The 16,835-nt window shown below is 36.0% G+C and overlaps 1 protein-coding gene and 1 long non-coding RNA gene across 9 annotated transcripts in view; one reads left to right on the top strand and one right to left on the bottom strand.

Moving 5' to 3' along the window:
• The window catches only part of LOC144317374 (uncharacterized), an 81,417-nt gene that overhangs the window by 30,517 nt on the left and 34,065 nt on the right, over positions 1-16,835 (top strand). The window lies entirely within an intron of this gene.
• Positions 14,386-16,835, bottom strand: part of LOC144317376 (uncharacterized) — a 34,890-nt gene continuing 32,440 nt past the window's right edge. Inside the window, exon 2 of the long non-coding RNA XR_013383356.1 lies at positions 14,386-14,673. This is a non-coding gene — a long non-coding RNA (uncharacterized LOC144317376). The remainder of the gene's footprint in view (positions 14,674-16,835) is intronic.

Raw genomic sequence — 16,835 nt, 5'->3', positions numbered from 1 at the left:
GCTTATTGTTTAGTCAAGGATAGAGACAAATGGATTAACCGTGGCAATGATAGGAGGAGCACAGGATGTATTGAAGCACTAAATGTAATGGGAATGCACAGAAACACACAATATCTGGCCTGGAAGAAGTCAGAGAATGTTACTCAGAGAAAATGATATCTAAAGGGACCCACATAGAGAATGAGTAAAAGTTGGGCAGTAAGTTGAAGAAAGTGTGGACCAGACAGAAAGCAGTGGCCTGGTGAGGAGGATACATTGGGTTTGAGCAACTGAGTGGAGGTGGATGCGAATGGAATGTGGAATACAAACAGCAAGAGGCTAAAGAGGGAAGCAAGTCCACAGGATTTGAGATCTTGTAACCTGGTTGACAGGTTTAGGCCAGACAGGCTTGAAGCAGCAAAGGGCCATGACCAGATTTGACTGTTGTGAGAATGCTGTACCCTAGTCTCATAAATCAGGAAAGAAGTCTTTGGGAACATTAAGGATGGCCTTTCTTTCCAGGAGTATTGTTAATGATCTTAAGGTGCTTGATTAATTTCCTTGCATTAGTCCTGAGACTCTGAGAAGTCCAACTGAAGCAATCTTTGAGAATTCAGGTTTTTGTTGGGCCTTAGAAAAATGACAGGGGAGATCTACCTAAATCAACATGGAGGCAAATATGTCACCTGGTGGTTTTCATATCAAATTCTTGCCACAAAGGTAATAGCTACCACTGGTTGAGTGCTCACTACATGCTCATATACTCATATCACTTTATGTGAGATATGTATTATTAGACCCATTTTAGAGATGAGAAAACTGAGACTCAAACAGTTCAAACAAACAATCTGGCTCAAGGTCTTAGAATTGATGGTAAATATTTGCTTACTATGATATGAACAAATAAGGCTAGAATTTGAATCCAGAACAGCAGGACACCAAAGTACAAGTAATTTTAAGGTTTATTTAGTTGAAATTTACTCTGTATTAGTCAAAGATATGTTACAATATTTCCTTTCCATCATCCTTCTCATAAGGCCAGGTGTATAGGCTACTATATGCTTTGCCTAGAGTGGTAAGAATTTAGCAAATGCACATGGCATTAGATAAAAAATAAGGAGTAAAGGAGAGATACCCCAGGGAACAGGGTGTTTTAGGGTGATTTGTACTGATGAGATTCGGGAGGGTAGAATTTAAACCATGCAAAATAGGTAGGATTAATGTTTCCCTCACTGACTTCAACTCTGGCCCATGCCTTATAGTAATAATTAGTAGGTTGGAGTGAAATCGCTTCTCTTCTATGGCCCATTCGAGAGGGGTAATGAATGGTTCCTTACATAAGGCTCTCTTGTATGGAGGAATACGGTACACAGAACTGAGTCCTCCAAATACAGAGGCCCATGTCCAGGTTTTAAACACCACCAACCTGTACCCAGAAACAGTCATTCCTTTAGATGTGTAGGAACTAAACAACTCCAGAAATGTTCCGAGCCAAATGGCATGGGGTAAAAAACAAACAGCAGTAGCTTGCTTGCACGAGGTTTCCAGGAATCACCCTGTCCAATAAAGAAAACAACAGCCCAAATCTGCTTGTTAACCAGTTCAAGTCTGAGAGGATAACTCTGCATCTCAACACTTTTTTGCTATTTAATAATGGAAAAAATAATGAAAATCATCTAAGACCTTGAAAATAGGTTATGAACTCAATGAGAAATCACAGTATTTCAGCTGATATTCCACCACTTAATATCCACCCCAGGAAGCAAGCAAGATGTTCATCATAACATTTCTTATTATTGCAAAAATACAGAAAACAACCAAAATATTCATTAATGGGAGATGGCTAATATACCAGTGTAGCCATGTAGTAGAATATCACGCAACATGGAAGAAGAAAGTACTGATGGGTACTGATAAGTACTCAGATGACTGGCTCTTCTTGTCACCCCGTTGAATAAAAAAAAGTAAATTGAGAATAATATGTACAGCTTGACAATTTTTATGTATTAACAAATAGAAAGCAAAACTAAATTTGAGCAACTCTGTGTCTTTTCTGAGAGTATATTGGAAAAAGTTCTGGAAAGATACATACTTTTGGAGAGCACAAGAGGGAAAGTGAAGACAAAGTAGGGACTTCAGTTCTATTTATAATATTTAATTATTTGTAAGTAAATATATCCTTGTATTTGTTGTATAACTATAAACTAGAAATAATTATCTAATAAGTTATAATAAGTCAATTTGAAAAAGAATAGGTATTAGGGTTGCTAATATGAGGATCCCACATAGATACTGCCAAATTCATGTAGGGAAAAAAATTTTTTTAAGGAAATTGGGATCCCTGGGTGGCGCAGCGGTTTGGCGCCTGCCTTTGGCCCAGGTCGCGATCCTGGAGACCCGGGATCGAATCCCACGTCGGGCTCCCGGTGCATGGAGCCTGCTTCTCTCTCTGCCTCTCTCTCTCTCTCTCTCTCTCTCTCTCTCTCTCTCTCTGTGTGTGACTATCATAAATAAACAAAAATTAAAAAATAAAAAAAATTTTTTTAAGGAAATGTAGACTTGTTAAGCAAGAATTTCCATTCAGGTTGGTGTATTGAGATGACAAAGCCGAATTTCCATTAGTTGGTATTTTGAGACTACGAAACAGGTTACCAAAGGAAACTGTGAAGACCTTCTTACTGAAAACCTTTACTACCAAGATGTACTTAAGGAGTAAGCTTAGGAATAGATAAGGAAACCCCTCAAAATAAAGTGAAATTGAGTAAAATATCCAGAGTTATGCTTAGTTTTCCAATATATGAGCAATTATTGATTGGAAGGAATTTTTTTTAAGATTTATTTATTTATTCATGATAGACATAGAGAGAGAGAGAGAGAGGCAGAGACACAGGAGGAGGGAGAAGCAGGCTCCACACCGGGAGCCTGACTCGGGACTCGATCTCGCGACTCCAGGATCAAGCTGTGGGCCAAAGGCAAGCGCTAAACCGCTGAGCCACCCAGGGATCCCCCCAATTGTAAGGAATTATTAATGAAAAAAATTATGTTGACAATAGCAGCAAAAAAGGATAAAGCATCCTAGAATATACAGGAACTTTATGACCAAAACTTTATTAGGAAATATACATAAGTAAATTGAAATAAATGGAGAGGTACATTATACTCTTGGCTGAAAAAGCTGGCTTTTATAAAAACAAATCCTTCTCAAATTAATATATAAGATTAAGGCAATCCCATTGAAAAATCCCAGTGGAATTTTGTTTTCCTGTTGAACTTTGAGGACATGAAAGAATGACTAATGAGAAAAAGCAACATTTTTCTTATTCCACAAAATTTAAAGTATAACACAGGACATCAATGTTTAAAATGTTGTGGTATTGATACAAGAATCAAAAGAAAAACTAATACAGCAGAATAGAACATAGTTCTGAAAGAGATCAGTATATGTATTTGAGATAAATCACATCAACCAATGATGAAAGGAAATATTATTCAACACGTGATTTTTTTTAATTGGTTATACAAAAAGGAAAATAAAATATAGCTAATTCCAATGTTTTGGGTTTAAATTTTCCATATAACCATAAAACATATGATTTTACTTGAAAATGCAGATTAAGATATAAGTGATATTTTTGAGAAGGACATTCTAAACATAAAAAAGGAAAGAGATCATAAAAGGAAAGATTATGCTTTGAGCATTAAAAAAATAATAAATAAACAAAAACCCAAAACTCTTACAGGGCTTTTAGGTTACACAATTACAAAGGAAGAATGGTGATTACTGGAACCTGAATAGCCACAGCCTCACTGCTGTATAGCAAAAAACACCATCATCCAAATTATTTTTTTTATTGAAGTATGATTTGCCAACATATAGTATAACACCCAATTCTCATCCCATCAAGTGCCCTCCTCAGTGTCTGTCACCCAGTTACCCCAACCCCACCCTACCACCTCCTCTTCTTCAACCCTTTATTTATTTCCCAGAGTTAGGAGTCTCTCATGGTTTGTCTCCCTCTCTAATTTTCCCCACTCATTAAATAAAGGCAGAATTGAAAAGCACTTCTGCATCATATATGACAAGGAAGTTCAGGCAGAGTGATCCATTTACAACATGGCAAATCACTTCTCCCTTCTCAATCCTTCCCATGGCTTCCATCTCACTCCAAGTAGAAGCCAAAGTCTTTGCTATGGCCTTAGGGCCCTCTGCCACCTCTCTGACTTTGCTTCCTTCTGGTCTTCCCCTCTATTACTCTACACCAGCCACATCTGGCCACTTTGTACCATGAAACTATCAGGTACACTCCCATTCCCAGGCCTGTGCTCTTGTCTCAAGGCTTTCTTCACTTTCTTCAGAACTCTATGTCATTTTTTTCATTAGGGTTGCCCCTCCCCCAAAGGATTGTTTTATTTTCCTCCACAGTACAAATCCCCACTGTCATTCTATGCGTTTACTTATTTCTTTGTTTTCTGTCTGCTTGCCTCTTGAATGTAAGCTCAGTGAAGGCAAAAATTATGTCTACTTCGACCACTTGTATATTTCTAGCTTCTAAAACAGTGCCTGCAGGTAGTACTCAGAATTTATTTGTTAAATAACTGAATAAATATACTTATTAACTAGTACTTTTTAAAAAAGATTTTATTTATGTATTTGACAGAGAGAGAGAGTATGGGTCAGAGAGAGAAGCAGAGGGAGAGGCAGAAGCAGATTCCCCACTGAGAACGGAACCCTGGGAGGCAGGGCTCAATCCTAGAATCCCGAGATCATGACCTGAGCCAAAGTCAGACACTTAACGGATGGAGCCACCCAGGCACCCTTAACTAGTACTTAATATGATTGCCAGAGAACCATTTGAGCTAACTTAACTTAAAACTAAAGATGGGAGGGATGCCTGGGTGGCTTAGCAGTTGAGCATCTGCCCTTGGCTCAGGGCATGATCCCAGAGTTCTGGGATGGAGTCCCACATTGAGTCCCACATTGGGCTCCCCACGGAGAGCCTCCTTCTCCCTCTGCCTGTGCCTGTGCCTCTCTCTGTGTGTGTCTTTCATTAATAAATAAATAAAATCTTTTTAAAAAACAAAACACTAAAGGTGGGAAGGCAGCTGGATCTCAATTATTAGAATCAGCACCAGAATATTATCAAGATCTAATATTGTCCCCCCAACTCTACTTCATACTTATCTTTTCCCACAGATCCTCATCTCTGTTTCCCAGAGCACATGGTAATCAGATAATCCCTAGAAACACCCAAGTTTTATTGTAGGTTGCCCAGCTACTTGGGAGAGAGGATGACCTGACTCTCTTGATTCTATTCCAAATTCCTGGGGAAGGCTGTGAATAACTTAGTCTACACTGAGGTCTATCCACGACCAATTGACTGTGGCAGGGGTAGAGGTAGGGGTAGGGTCAGAAGTTCACTGTGAAACCATGCTGCCTCACTGCAACTATATGGATAGAGGAGAGGCCAATTCCTAACAATGGGTGTTAGGAAGTTAAACCGATAGTGTCTACTATAATATACAATTAACTCTTTCAGATAAATTATAAAAAATGCCAATCCCTAATTGAAAATGAAAAAAGGTATGAACAGATAATTTTAAAAAAAGAAAATAAAAATGCATTAAAAAAGGAAATATGATTATCCAACACATTTAAAAAAGGATTTTACTTATTTTATAGTGTACACTATAAAATGATGGTATATTGCTGGGGAAAATATTTGCCACAATAAAACAAAATATTAATCTTCTTAATATATAAAGAGTTTGTAAACACTGAAAAATGAAAGATATTAATGTGACTTAGAAAGGGCAAAAGATGTGAAAACTACTTATCATAGAGAGAGCTTAGAAAGTTATCAGTGTTCATGGACTGGAATATTTAATATTATTAATGTGTCAGTACTATCTAAACTGCAGGTTTAGTGCAGTTCCTATCAAAATCCCAATGGTGTATTTTTTGCAGAAATAGAAAAATCCATTCCAAAATTCACATAGAATCTCAAGAGATCTGGAAAAATCAAAACAATGTTGATAAAAAAAAAAGTTGGAGTTCTCATATTTCATGATTTTAAAACCTATTACAAAGTTTAGTAATCAAAACAATGTGGTACTGGCATAAAGACAGAAATGTAGATCAATGGGACAGAATAGAGAGCCCGAAAATAAAACATCACATACACAAAGAATTTTCAACAATGCCAAGATCATTCAATGAGGAACGGACAATCAACAAATGTCAGGGAAACTGGACATCTATGTTAAAAATAATGAAGTCACACCCTACCTTACACCATATACAAAAATCAACTCCAAATAGATCAAAGACATAAATCAAAGACCCCAAACTGTAAAACATAGGGGAAAGAAATATGTAGAAGAAAACATAGGAGAAAATTTTATGACATTGAAATTGGCAATGATTTCTTAAATATAGCACTAAAAACACAGGGAACAAAAGCAAAAATAGACAAATGAGACAACATAACATCAAAGTTGAAAACTTCTGTACATCAAACAACAAAATAACCAACCCACATAATGAAAAAGCAACCTGTGGAATGGGAGAAAATATTTGCAAATCATATATCTGATAAAGAATTGATATCCACTACATATAAAGAACTCCTACAACTAAACAAAATCAACTAGAGATAAATAATTTGATTTAAAAATAGGCAAAAAAGTTGAACAGACATTTCTCCAAAGAAGATATGCAAATGGCCAACAAGTGTATTTAAAAGATGCTCAACATCACTAATCATTAAAGAAATGCAAAACAAAACCACACCTCACACAGCTGTTAGGATGGTGACTATCAAAAACCAGAAAATAGCAAATGTTGGTAGTGATGTAGAGCTACTGGAATCTTTGTGCACTCTTGGAAAGAATGTGAAATGGTGCCTTTGCTATGGAAAACAGTATGGAGTTTATTCAAAAAATTAAAATAGAATTACCATATGATTCTGCAATCCCATTCCTGAGACTATATCCAAGAAAGAAAGAAAGAAAGAAAGAAAGAAAGAAAGAAAGAAAGAAAGAAAGAAAGAAAGAAAGAAAGAAAGAAAGAAAGAAATTTTCACACTTACATTTATTATAGCATTATTCCCAATAGCTTTAGAGGTGGAGGCAACCCAAATATTCACCAACAGATGTGGTATATACCTAAAATATTATTCAGCCTTTAAAAAAGAAGTCCTGTCACATTCATGACATGGGTAAATCTTGAGGACATCATGCTAGATGAAATGAAGCAGTCTCAAAAAGACAAATACACAAATTCATATTATTTCACTTATATGAGACATGTAGAATAGTCAAACTCACAGAATCTGAAAGAATGGTGGTTACCAGGAGCTAGGGGAAGGGGAACACAGTTGTCATTCAGTAGTTAAAAAGTTGGGCAAGATTTAAAAGTTCTAGGGATCTGCCATACAACAATGTGCACATACCTAACACTACTGGCTGTACACTTAAAAATGGCTAAGATGGTGGGATGGCTAGGTAGCTTAGCAGTTAAGCGCCTGCCTTCAGCCCAGGGCGTGATCCTGGAGTCCTAGGATCGAGTCCCACATCCGGCTCCCTGTATGGAGTCTTCTCTCTCTGCCTATGTCTCTGCCTTTCTCTCTCTGTGTCTCTCATGAATAAATAAATAAAATCTTTAAAGAAAAATGGCTAAGATGGTAAATTTTATGTCATATATTTTTTAAAAACCACAAAGAATTGCAGATGGATTTGTACATGGATTCAAGTCTGAGTTGCACTATTCTAGCTAGATACTAAAAACCCTGGTACTGTTCCTTCAATACTCTTAAAAAATATTTTATAGATGTTGCCTGGAAAACATACCAAAACAGCACTTGAACAAAGCAACGAGTACAACCTTCCAAAGGAATATCCACCAAGGAGTTTTAATGTTGAAATACCGATATAATGCAAATAAGGCATTCATTCACTCACTACAGTGGAAAATTCTATTATAAAAAGTGTACTTATGGTCAAACAAGGAAATTTGGTGATCAGGCATAATGATATACATGGAAAGATGAAAAAATATATACTATTCCCATCTATCAAGTCGGCAAATATAAAACAGAAATACAATGTAAAGAGCCATATTGAGAAATAATATACATATAGCAAAGAAAACAAATTTTAAAGGTAATATTCAATGATTTCTGACCCATATGCATGTGTGTACACACACACACAGACAAGAGTGAAACCATAGAAATCAAGATGCAGCAAACATCCAAAACTACAGAAGATTCTCTCTCATGCCCCTTTCCAGTTAACCCCTCTTGAGAATGTTTTAGAGATAATACTCAGTACTCAAAATTATGTTGTGTGACATCCACTTCCATGCAATATTATTAATAGGAGTGTAATCAGGGGATGCTTTCTATAAAGCAATTTTATAATATTATCAAAAGTATTATTAATGCTCAAATTCTAAGGAAGGAATTGAGTTTCTTGAAATCTGTCATAAGCAAATGACATGAAATGTAATAAAACATATGCATATAAGGATGTTGGTCACTCCAAAAATGACATCAAAAAATTAGAAATTGGGGAGATGTAGGTCAAAAGATACGAACTTTCAGTTGAAGAGTAAGTTCTGAGGATCTAATAAATAGCATGGTGACTATGGTTAATAACACAGTATTGTATACTTGGAGGTTGCTGAAAACAATCTTAAGCATTCTCACTACAAAAATAAAATAAATAAATAAGGGACGCCTGGGTGGCTCAGTGGTTGAGTATCTGCCTTCAGCTCAGGATATGATCCTGGGATCCTGGGATCGAGTCCTGCATCAGGCTCCCCACAGGGAGGCCTGCTTCTCCCTCTGCCTATGTCTCTGCCTCTCTCAATGTGTCTCTCATGAATAAATGAATAAAATCTTAAAAAAAAAAAGCTAAATATGTGTGGGGATGGATGTGTTCATTATCTTGATCATGGTAATCACACCAAAATGTATACATATATCAAATTATCACCTTGTATGCTTTAAATATATATAATTATATCTATCAGTGATTATCAACAAGCTTGAGGAAAAAATAAAGGACACACAAAAACATGAGAAATACCCATTCCATCATGAAGGAATGGTTAAATTATAATATATCCACTTGATGAAATAGTTTGCAATTATTAAAAATTAAGTTTTTGAAAAAACTTTCACATAAAAAATACACACAATGGTCATGTATTAATTAATAAGGATTAAATGAAATGAGAAATGCAATATGATCCTAATTTTGAAAAACATTACTTTCATGGGGAAAGAAAGAGATTAGCTTGGTATTTTAGTTAATACGAATATAGGAAATTTTAATTTTTTTCTTTCATTTTTTGTATTTTCCAAAATCTTTTAGAATAACATGTGGTTTTTTGGTAATTAGAAGAAACTATATTTTAAAAAGCAAACAAGGGAAGTAAACAAATTGCTATTGGTTCAGTTCCTTTGAGGATGAAATAAAAGCTTTCCCATGGTTGACTGCAATTTCCATACAATTCATATTGGGGACTTAAATAATGAAAACAACAAAACATAGAATGGATCAAAAGTCAAATGGACACTTCTATGAGGAATCTCATGACACACCTTATGTTATAGACAATTGATAAAGGTTCATCATTTCAATGTTTTATCAAAAGGAAAAGACCGTAAAGCTGCATAAAATTCTGTGCTATTCCTTCAATGGGAAGAAAGAGGGAACTAAAAGAAAAAGACCAATCCTATATAATGACTCATTTCACCTTCTTTCCAGAGTTTACAGGACAGGTCAAAAATCAATCCAATCTGGAAACTTTTGGAGGGAACCCAAAGTCCTTCTAATACCCACGTAACAGATTACATGCGTAAGCTAACATCTGACCTGCTCTTTCATAGTTTTAAGGTCCTTCACCGAACAAAAAAAAATTTGAGGTCAGAAGCTGTGCTCCCTGGTGAATCCTCAGATAGCTCCCTGCTTTATTTTTCTAGAAGTTGGGGGAAAAATAAAGTTGCCAAAGTCTGTGCAACACAATCCATATGAATGGAGGAAAAAGACAGTAGAGTTTTAATTTTTATTCATTTTCACATCACCTTTTAAAACTTTCTATTCTCTCTGCACAGAATATGTAAGTACAGTGTTACATGCACATAATTTTTAAAGAAATATATATACATATATTGGGGTGTTCATGCTCACATTTTTTAATGGTAGGGATACATGCAAAAAAATAAATAAAATTGGAGGCCATTAGTCTAGACCAGAGGAACTTAGCCTTAGTTACCTGTGAAGCATCTTACAATCAATGTTTTACTGATAATAGTGAAATACCAGTTTGGGTTTTTTTTTTTAATTAAAGCAGATTCAAAATTATCACTCTCAGTTCTTTCAGAGGTAGTATGCTTAAATTTTTTTTTTAATTTTAAAGACTTTAGGGCTGCCTAGGTGGCTCAGTTGGTTAAGCATGTGCTGTCGGCTCAAGCCATGATCTTGGAGTCCTGTGATCAAGCTTCTCATCAGGCTCTTTGCTCAGTGGAGAGTCTGTTTCTCCCTCTCCCCCTTCTTCCCCTCCACCTGTGTTCTCTCTCTCTCTCTCTCTCTCTCTCTCTCAAATAAGTAAATAAAATCTTCAAAAAATTTAAAGACTATATTTTAGAGCAGGTGTAGGTTCACAGCAAAAATAAGAGGAAGGGGCAGAGATTTCCTATATACCTCCTGTCTCACCTATACATAACCTCCCTTATTGTCAATAGCCTCCACCAGAGAGGTATGTTTATTATCATTGATGAACCTACATTGACAGGCAATAATTAACCAAAGCTCATTTTTTACATTAGGGTCAACTCTTGATGTTATATATATATAATGGGTTTGTACAAGGACATGTATCCATTACTGTGGTATCATACAGAGTATTTTCACTACCCTAAAAATCCTCTGTGGTCTGCCTATTAATCCATTCTTCCATCCTCCAACCCCTACAACTACTGATCTTTACTGTCTCCATAGTTTTGCCTTTCCCAGGATTTATATGGTTGGAATCGAACAGTATGTAGCCTTTTTCAGATTTGCTTTTTTTTTTACTTGCTAACATGCATTTAAGCTTCCTCTGTGTCTTCTCCTAGCTTGATAACTCATATCTCTTTAGTGCTGAATAATATTCCATTTAGTATTTAAAATAAATATCTGGATGTATAACAGTTTATTAATCCATTCACCTCCTGAAGGATATCTTGGTTGCTTTGAAGTTTTGGCAACTATGAATAGAGCTGCTAAAAATATCTGTATGCATCCACATGCAGAAGAATGAAACTAGACCATTCTCTTATACCATACACAAAAATTAACTCAAAATGGATGAAAGATCTAAATGTGAGACAAGATTCCATCAAAATCCTAGAGGAGAACACAGGCAACACCCTTTTTGAACTTGGCCACAGCAACTTCTTGCAAGATACATCTATGAAGGCAAGAGAAACAAAAGCAAAAATGAATTATTGGGACTTCATCAAGATAAAAAGCTTCTGCACAGCAAAAGAAACAGTCAACAAGGGATCCCTGGGTGGCGCAGCGGTTTGGCGCCTGCCTTTGGCCCGGGGCACGATCCTGGAGACCCGGGATCGAATCCCACGTCAGGCTCCCGGTGCATGGAGCCTGCTTCTCCCTCTGCCTGTGTCTCTGCCTCTCTCTCTCTCTGTGTGACTATCATAAATAAATAAAAGTTAAAAAAAAAATTAAAAAAAAAAAAAGAAACAGTCAACAAAACTAAAAGACAACCTAAAGAATGGGAGAAGATATTTGCAAATGACCTATCAGATAAAGGGCTAGTATCCAAGATCTATAAAGAACTTATTAAACTCAACAGCAAAGAAACAAACAATCCAATCATGAAATGAGCAAAAGACATGAACAGAAATCTCACAGAGGAAGACACAGACAAGGCCAACAAGCACATGAGAAAATGCTCCGCATCACTGGCCATCAGGGAAATACAAATCAAAACCACAATGAGATACCAGATGGAGTGAGAATGGTGAAAATTAACAAGACAGGAAACAAAAAATGTTGGAGAGGATGTGAAGAAAGGGGAACCCTCTTGCACTGTTGGTGGGAATGTGAACTGATGCAGCCACTCTGGAAAACTGTGTGGAGGTTCCTCAAAGAGTTAAAAATAGACCTGCCCTACGACCCAGCAATTGCACTGCTGGAGATTTACCCCAAAGATACAAATACAGTGAAATGCTGGAACACCTGCACCCCAGTGTTTATAGCAGCAATGTCCACAATAGCCAAACTGTGGAAGGAGCCTCGGTGTTCCAACAAAAGATGAATGGGTAAAGAAGCTGTGGTCTATGTATACAATGGAATGTTACTCAGCCATTAGAAACGACAAATACCCACCATTTTCTTTGATGTGGATGGAACTGGAGGGTATTATGCTGAGTGAAATAAGTCAATTGGAGAAGGACAAACATTGTATGGTCTCATTCATTTGGGGAATATAAAATTTAATGAAAGGGAATAAAGGGAAAGGAGAGAAAATGAGTGAAAATATCAGTGAGGGTGAAAAACATGAGAGACTCCTAACTCTGGGAAATGAACAAGAGGTAGTGGAAAGGGAGGTAGGTGGGGGTTTGGGGTGACTGGGTGATGGGCACTGAAGGGGGCACTTGGCAGGATGAGCACGGGGTGTTATGCTATGCTGTCAAATTGATCTCCAATAAAAAAATTAAAAAATAAAAATAAAAATATCTATATGCAGGTTTGTTGTTGGATGTAAGTTTTTCATTCCTTTGGGTAAGTACCAAGGAGCTTGATTGCTAGGTCATATGGTAAGAATATGTTTAGTTTTCTAAGAAACTGCCCAACTGTCTTCCAAAGTAGGTGTACCATTTTGCATTTCCACCAGCAATGAATGAGGGTTCCTGTTGCCCCACATATTCACCAGAATTTGGTGTTATCTGTGTTCTGCATCTCACCATTCTAATAGATGTATAGTAGCATTTCATTGTCATTTTAACTTGCATTTCCCTAATGACATATAATGTGGAGTATCTTTTCATATGTTTATTTGACATCTTTACCTCTTCTTTGGTGAGGTACCTGTTAAGATCTTTGGCCCATTACTTAATCAGGTTGTTTGATTGCTTACTGCTGTGTTTTAAGAGGTTTTTGTATATATTTTTTTAAGATTTTATTTACTTATTCATGAGAGACACAGAGAGAGAGAGGGACAGAGACACAGGCAGAGGGAGAAGCAGGCTCCATGCAGAGAGCCTGATGCAAGACTCATTCCAGGACTCCAGGATCACGCCCTGAGCCAAAAGCAGGCGCTAAACCATTGAGCCACCCAGGGATCCTCAGGTCTTTGTATATTTTGAATAACGGTACTTCATCAGATGTGTCTTTTGCAAATACTTTCTCCCAGTCTGTGGCTTGTCTCCTCATTCTCTTGACATTGTCTTTTGCAGAGCAGATATTTTTAATTTTAATGGAGTTCAGCTTATCAGTTATTTCTTTCATGGGTTGTGCCTTTGATGTTGGTAGTGTGATTCTTTTTTAGAGGAAAAGATAGTTATACAACCTGCTTCATTTTCTCCAAGGCCCAAATCAGCCCTTATTAATGATATAGTATTAATAAGTAGGAAAACTGAAAATCATTGCAATGGATTGTTTTCTCATTTTCTCATGGGAAAATTTCTCACTTTCTTTTAAATGAGAAGCATGGATAGATATATAGTAGAATACAAAGAATAGACAAAGTATACATAAGTACTTTATAAACTAGAATAGTTATGAACTATTTCTATTTCTATTGCTATTGCTATGAACATTTCTATTATAATGACATGATAAAATATTATTACCAAACCGAAGCAACATTTGCATTAATGTTATTGATATTAATGCTGATTTTTAAAAAATTCAACAGATGGTACATTAAAATAACAAAACAAGTTTTATCTAAGTTTATTCTTCAACTGAAATACCAACTTGCCCTGGTAATATTCCTGTGGAGAAATGTGATAAAAGGCAACTTGTCTTGCATTTTTAAAGATTACTTATTATTTATTTGTTTGTTTGTTTGTTTATTTATTTATTTATTTGAGAGAGAGAGAGAGAGAGAGCACAAGCAGTGGGGAGGGCAGCAAGAGAGGAGGAAACAGGCTCCCTGCTAAGTAGTGTGCCCAATGTAAGGCCGGATTCCAGGACCTGAGGATCATGACTGGAGCCAAAGGCAGACACTTAACCAACTAAGCCACCCATGTGCACCTCATCTTGCATTTTAAATAAAGTTTAAAAATTAGACTAGCCTTGTGTTTTCTCATGTTTTGTTATAATTTTTGAAATTCCAAATGACTGATTTATTAGATGGATAAAATGATGTATTAATATTAAATCAGGAAAAACAGTTTTAGTAGTATTTTATTATCTTTACTATAAAATATTTCCAGACATTTTTTTAGTGTGTGGATAGAGCATGAAGGAGTGACATGGTTGTGAGCATCATTTATCATTTGTGATGAAGTGGGAGAAAGAGAGCCTTGGGTATATATTTCAGTCTCATCTGAAGAGAATATTTCTTCATTGGCATTCCAGAAAATCCATACTGCTCCTCAATCTTCTAGTGCATGTGAACTAGAATTGCAGAGGCGTAGATGGTATCAGGACCCAAAGAGGCTCTGTGATCTAGAGCTAGGAAGAGGAAGATGAGCACTCAGAGACTGACTACTGTTACAAGTGCATCAATATGTTATTTACTCCAAAGTTTCCTCAGAGATAACAGAACCACTTGTCAGGATGGCACCCTAAGTCAATGCCTCCAGCTACCCGCAGCCTCACTTAACCATGGATAGGGTCACAAAAATGTAATATTAACATGAGAGGACATTTCATTCCCTTTAGATCTCACAGTGACTTTGTCAAGCATTGAAGGTGTTGTGTGTGAGAAGGGCAAAAATCAAAAGCCAAAAGGAAAAAAACAAACAAACCAATCAAACAACAAAAACAAACAACAAAGGCTTTCTAGGCTTTGTACTAGAAATGGTGAACAGATGTTCCTTAGATCCACTGAGAAATGGCCTTAAGTTAAAATAATCAGAATTTAGACATATCATAATTTGGGCACAGATGGGATGGAGAGCCCAGGGGGTTAAAAATCTAGTTATAAATAGGAAAGCAGAGGTAGTGAGTGAGGATATTTTCAGAGGGGAGAGTTAGTTAACACGGGTATGGGTTATTGATGAAGGTCATTCAATGTACATTCACTCTCAGTAGACATTAAAATCAGATAGACTCTCACCCCGCTGAGCCAGCACAAATTAATTCTCAGGTCTCTCAAGATTTTGAAACTCTAGGACTCTTTGTAGGGTATAATTATATTTTATTATCAGATTTTCCCGTGAAATGCCACGAAATGGACATCTCTCAGAAATCAGACATCTTAGTCAAGGTAAACCCGACTTCCCTGTCCCTAGCAAGGCCATATATGGACAGCTAACCTAAGATTTGTGATTTGGGGGACAATCTCATGGACATTAAGCAATGATTCTCAACACTGCACACTATAATTTGTTGAAGAACTGTAAAAAAATACCAGTGCTGCAATACTGTACACTGAAAACTTTTATAAATCATCATTGAAAGCAATTAAAGAAGACCTAAGTTAATGGAAAAATCTCAGGTTAATGGATTGGAAGGCTTAATAGTGTTAAGACAGCAATACTCTTCATATTGATATATAGATTCAATGCAATTCCTATCAAAATACAGGCTCTCTTTTTGGTAGAAATTTGACAAGCTGATCTTAAAATTCATATGGAAATGCAAGGGACCCAGAATAGCTAAAACAATCTCAAACAAAACAAAACAAAACAAAACAAAAAACAAAGTTATAAGATTCGCCCTTCTTGATTTTAAGCTTACTACAGTAATCAAGACTGTGTGGTTACTGGCATAAGGATAGATGTATAGAGCAATGAAAAAAATTGAGAGTCTAGAAATAAATCAATGTGTGTATGGTCAACTGGTTTTTGACAAGGGTATCAAGACATTTGGTGGGAAAGGAACAATGTTTTCAACAAACAGTATTGTAATGACTAGATATCTAAATGCAAAAGAATTAAATTGGATTGCTACTTCATTCCATATGCAAAAATTAACCCACAATGCCTCAAAATATAAATGTTAAGGGGTAAAATTATAAAACTATAGAAGAAAACATAGGTATAAATCTTCATGACTTTGGATTAAGCAATGGTTTCTTAGATTTGATACCAAAAGCATATATAATAAGAAAAAAAGTAAAACTAGACTTCACAAAAATGAAAAACCTTTTGCATCAAAGAGTTTAGAAGTAGAAAGCAACCCCTAAAATGGGAAAAAAAATATTTGTAAATCATATATCAGATATTACATACATCTATTGGTGTCTAGCTATTGATATCTACTGGTACTCCAGTACCCAAAATATGTGAAGACTTTTACAACTCAATAATAAAAAGAAAAATAATAACCCAATTTAAAAGAATTTGAATAGTCATTCCTCCAAAGAATATATACAAATGAGGAATAAACACATAAAAAGATGCTCAACATTATTAGTCACAAGGGAAATGCAAATCAAAACTGGCAGATATTCCTAGAAATATAAACTACCATAACTGAAGCAGGAAGAAATAGAAAACCTGGACAGATCAATTACCAGTGGTAAAATTGAATCATAATCAATAAACTCCCAACAAACAAAAGTCCAAGACCAGATGGCTTCACAGGTGAATTCTACCAAACATTTAAAGAAGAGTTAATACCTATTTTTTTCAAACTTTTCCCCCAAAATGAAAGAGGATGGAAAACTT

This window comes from Canis aureus, chromosome 7, assembly GCF_053574225.1.
Source record: "Canis aureus isolate CA01 chromosome 7, VMU_Caureus_v.1.0, whole genome shotgun sequence".
In the NCBI taxonomy this organism is placed as follows: domain Eukaryota; kingdom Metazoa; phylum Chordata; class Mammalia; order Carnivora; family Canidae; genus Canis; species Canis aureus.
This window is presented reverse-complemented; position numbering and strand designations above follow the sequence as displayed.